Genomic DNA, 5,225 nt, shown 5'->3' with positions numbered 1-5,225 from the left:
TCTGGGGGACAGGCACCGCGGGGTGGTCTGGCCCGAGCGGTGACGGGCTGGGGGTTTATCCGGCCCTCCGGGCGTTAATTAAGCCGCTCACTCTGGCCTCCCCCATGTGTGAGGGCCAACTCAGGAGTCCTAGAGCCAGAGGGCGCCCTCAGCAAACAGCCGTAGGTGCCGCCCACATGTCCATCCTACCCTCCCCAGGTGGTCTCAATAGAATGTTCATGGCTCGTCCCAAGGAGAAAGTGGAGCTACCCAGCTGCCCCTCATTCCTGCCCCGTGTGTCCCCGTCCCCGTCCTGCGCCCTGAGCCGCCGCGAACTGCTTGCAGCTTCGACGCGAAAGGCATGCTGTCTCTGGTTCTTTCTGGACCACCCCCTCAACCCCAAACTTCCCTCTCTTTTAAATTCCATGCCCCCTCCTCCAGGAGCCCCCCCCCCCGCAGTGCCTTTCCTCCAGGAAACCCTCTGAACTGCCCCAAACGGAGAGATGGCTCTAACTGCTAACGAAAGCAGAACAAGGAGTGGGTTGAATAGACGTCACAGATCTGGACAGGAAAGTGGAAAATAAGGAGTTTGACGTCAATGCTTATAAGATCCCACGCCCCCTCATCAGAGTCCTCAGAGTCCAAAGCTGATTGGCCCAGCTCTGCTGGGGTGGGCGGGTCACCCGAGACCCGAACACGGTGTTTGGGAGCCCTTAGCTGAAGGAAAGGTGTTGGCCCGTCCAACTCCAGGGGGCTGACTGGCAGCCCTTCAGATCCCCACTTGTCACCCCCACACGCCACAGGAGAACCAAAGCCTTGCATTCCACCATTAGCGCGCGCAGACTGAGCGATGGATACAGAGGGGAGGAGCATAAGGGGGCCTTGAAATCGGTAGGTCGTCCTGGAATTGATCCCCTCCCCCGCAGCCCCCTCAGCCAAAGCTTCTGGGATGGACTCCTTGGGGGGGCGGGGCAAAGTATGTGGAGTGACAAGCCTTTTTTGCGAGGCGGGGGTGCTCACTTAGGCGACAGTGTATTGAGCACAATCCAAGTGCCAGATCCACGCGATCCATGTGGATCCCCCGGATGACCCCCCAAGAAAGTCCAGGCTTTGGGTCCCCAGTGTCCAGGATAGAGAGGAACGTGGTCTGAGATGATTTGTAAAAGGCTCCCTTTCTCCTTAGGGCTTCCTGGGAGGGAAGGATTTGGGTGGACAGGAGTGGGAGAGGCAAGGGGCCCAGGGGATGCAAAGGGGTGTGGGGGTGACAAGTGGCCGGCAAAGTGGACGCTTTGTGGGTGCGTTTGGAGGCTGATTCATGACGTCCTACGGATGACTTAAAGGTGGAGGGCATCCTGGGAGACTCCAGCTCTCTGACCAGCACCTGGGGAATGGGGGAGCCACTTAATACGCTGGGGAAGCCTGCAGAATGAGACCGTTTGGGGATAAGCAAGGCCTCTGCGTGTCCAAATTAGAAGACGTCTGTCACTCAGCTCAAACAGCAGTCCTAAGTCCTCACGTTCTCTTCTGCCTTGCTCGGAGAGGGGTGAGCCGCTGCGCCTCCAGTCAGTGGACACCAGGGTCCGACCGCGGACGCATCCCCAGACACTTGCAGCGTCACCGTTGCTGCGTGAAAATGGCTGTTTCCCCACGGATGCAAATTCTGCACCAAGGTCACCTTTTTCGGGGACACCGGGTCACAAGGACCCTGGCCATCCACACAGGTGCACAGCTACCCACTTGGTGGCCCCCAGTGTCGTGGCCACAGTGACCCACGCACCCAGACACAGGTCCAGGAACGGGGGAGGAGAAGAGTAGCCAGAGTGGCTGGTCCCCTGAGAAAGCTGAGGCATGGCTAAGGAGGGCCCCTTCCCAGCCCCAAGATCTCACCCCCACAGTGGACAGGAAGCGGAAACCTTCTTGAAGTCAGTACCCAAAGGCTATGCGCTCAGTGTGTGGTTCGTGAAATGGGTGGCTGCTTTATAAGGCTAGGGGTACCCAGGGCCGGTGGCTGTGGTTCTGCGCTTTCTCGTACCCGGAAGGCTGCACTTACACCATCTGCCACGAGGTGGCGCCCGACAATGTGACTTTGGGTTTAGTGCTCCCCGCCCAAAAATAAAACATGAAGTAGTAGTAGTAATACAATAAAAATCCATCTAGACTTCCAGGGAAGCCACCTTAGGTTTTCAGGCTCTCTGCCTGGAAACCCAGAGGATGTCATGTGTAATTATACATGTATGACTCTGGGTTTCCTGGGCCATGGGGGGCTAATGGGCTGGGACCCTGAGTTCCACAAAGTCCCCTGGGAAAAGACCCCAACTCTGTCCCCACTGGCTCTGTCGGTCTCCCCTTGAAGGAGAGAGAGGAGGGAGGGTTGGGTGGAAGTGTCCTGCCACCATGGCCTTCTGAGGACACAGAGATGTTGGCTAGGCACCATGCCTGTGGTCAGGGGGGTCCTGGGTCTGCCAGGAAGTGAGTTGCTGATAGGAAGCCCGGTGGAAAGCATGGCCTCCTCACAAATATGGTGATGGGGGTCCGAGTGAAGCCACTGGGGCATCCATCAGAGATCTGAGAGATGTTTTTAGAAAAAAAAAAAGTTGAGTCAATTCCAACTCACAGCAACCCCATGTGTTACAGAGTAGAACTGAGCTCCATAGGATCTTCTTGGCTGTAACCTTAATGAAAGCAGGCCTTTCTTCTGCAACACTGCTGGATGGGTTTGAACCACCAACCTTTTGGTTAGCAGTTGAGCACAAACTATCTGTGCCACCCCGGACCTTGTGTTTTCAGAACCACCACAAATAGAGATGACAGAACAGTCCATGTTGAATGAGAGTGATGTAGGTCAGAGAACGTGGGACATTTGATGTGGAACAGAGATGTGGAGCGTATAGTGAGGAGCAGGGGCCCTGGAATACCCAGTGTGGAATAGAGAATGTGGATTCGGCCAATGAAGAATAGAGAACAAGGCATTTCCAATGTAGAACATGCAATATGGCGCATCCGGTGTAGAACAGAGTAGCAGGAGCCTCCAATGTGGAACAGAAAAGGGGGGTTCCAGTGTAGAACAGAGATGTTGGGCAACAGTGAGGGAAAGAGTTCATGGAACTTCCAGTGTAGAACGGAGGACTTTGGCTTTTGCTCTGAGACAGGCAGGAGCCATGGAGAGTTCTGAGTAGGGGAATAGGAGCCTTCAGCTGCTCTGGGAAAACCAGCTGTGGAGGTGGGGAGGGGACTAGAAGCCAGAGACCAAAGAGGAGGAGACCACTGGTGGTGATAATGGTGGCTGGACAGGGGGAGACCAGGTTGGACTCTTGTTACCCTTGGATGGGGGGCTGTGAAGAGGCACTGATGGCTCAGGTGTGAGGGTGAGGGAGGCATTGAGCTGGCTTCAGAATTCATGGCTGAGTTCCTGGAATGATGGAGCTGCTGTTTTCTGAGGCAGGGGTGGCAGTGGAAAGACCAGTCTGAGGGAAGATGTGGAGCTCAGTGGGGCTGAAACAATTGTGAGTTGCCCACGTAACATCCACGTGGGGCACTATGAATCACGAGTTGGGGAGGTCAGGTGTGAGATGGAGATTTGAGCCTCTCAGAACCTCAGTGGAGTCCCTGGGTGGTGCAAATGGTGAATGTGCTCAGCTGCTAATCATAAGGTTGGAGGTTCAAATCCACCCAGAGGTACCTCAGAAGAAAGGCCTGGTGATCTACTTCCAAAAATCAGCCACTGAAAACCCTATGGAGCACAGTTCTACTCTGACATATGTGGAGTTGACATGAATTGGAGATGACTGTATGGCATCTGGTTATTGGTGAAAGCCTCAGTGTCTTCATCAATAAAATGGAAACAATTTTTGTGTCACCCATGCCTGCTGGAGGGAGCACAAGAGCTCATGCCGCCCCCCGTGCCCGGTGCACAGTGGGCCTGCAGCAAACGCCCCCCCATCCTCCTTTCTTTCCTAGTCTCCTTTACCTGGTACCCCAGCCCCTTTTCTAAGAACCACCTCCCCAAATCCAAGTTTCCCTGGATCCCACCTGTTTGCCCTGTTCCTGAGGGGAATCCCATGGTCCTTGACAATTCCAGTGACCATCATTGCTGGTCACCTACCCTTTCTCAAGAGGACACTATGACTCAGAGGACCTAAGTCTGGGTCTCCTGGGAGGCATGCCCATCTCCCAGACACACAGGGACTCAGACCCAGTGAATCCCCTGGAAAAGAAACATCTGCAAGCGCTCATGAACAAAGACAAAAACACCCAGAGACAAGGCATGTCAATGACACAGGCTGCACTGACAGGCACCCACCCCCATAAAGACCCTGAGTCCCAGCTACCTGAAATCCATTGCTGTCGCGTTGATTCAGACTCAGCAACACTATAGAACAGAGTGGAACTTCCTCATGGGGTTTCCGAGGCTATAAATCCCTGCCACATCTTTCCCTTGGGGAATGGCTGGTGAGTTTGAACCACTGACCTTTTGGTTAGCAGCTGAATGCCTAACCACTGCACCACCAGGGCTCCTTAGAGACTCAGCTACACCCACATATATGTCCACACTCATCCATACAAGCACAGATGGCAAAACTCAGGCATGTATGATAGAAGCCCTTTCCTCCAAGCTGCAAAATAGAGATCTTCAGATATCCGAGGCTGACATTTTTGTCCTTGATCTAGCCGTGCCTGAAGGTGGCCCTACTCCTAGAGTTTTCCCTTTTTTCCTTGAGCCCATTTGAGCTGGATGTTTTGCAGCCTGCAGCTAGAGTCCTGGCTGGTAAAGGTGAATAAAGATTTTGTCAGGTGAAAAAGGAGGCATCCCAAGATTTAAGGACAGCATGTTTACAACGCATGGAGGTATGAGATAGCATGGCCGGTGACAAGCTGGACTATAGTGTGTACAATAGTACTGGCGGCAGATTTAAGTAAGGCAGTGGGGTTTGGTTTGAATTCAGTCTGAGCTCTTAGGCGTCTACTCCGTGGGAGACATTGATTATTCTTGATCAGGGGAGTTCCAACCTCAGAAATGACCAATGGAAGACTGCATGTTTTCGCTGTAGATCCGTGAGGTGGGTGTAAGTGAGGAAACCCAGCCTTAGAGAGGGGCAACTTTTGGCTCGGGGCCCCACAGAGCCGCTTAGGCACAGTCGGGACTCGAACCTCAGGCAGCACCAGCCGGGCGTCCTACAACTACAGCTCCCGGCACGCGCCGCGCTGCGCCAGAGAGCGTGTGTCCATCCTGACGGGCCCCGGTATCC

Source organism: Elephas maximus, chromosome 3 (assembly GCF_024166365.1).
Source record: "Elephas maximus indicus isolate mEleMax1 chromosome 3, mEleMax1 primary haplotype, whole genome shotgun sequence".
NCBI lineage: Eukaryota > Metazoa > Chordata > Mammalia > Proboscidea > Elephantidae > Elephas > Elephas maximus.
This window is presented reverse-complemented; position numbering follows the sequence as displayed.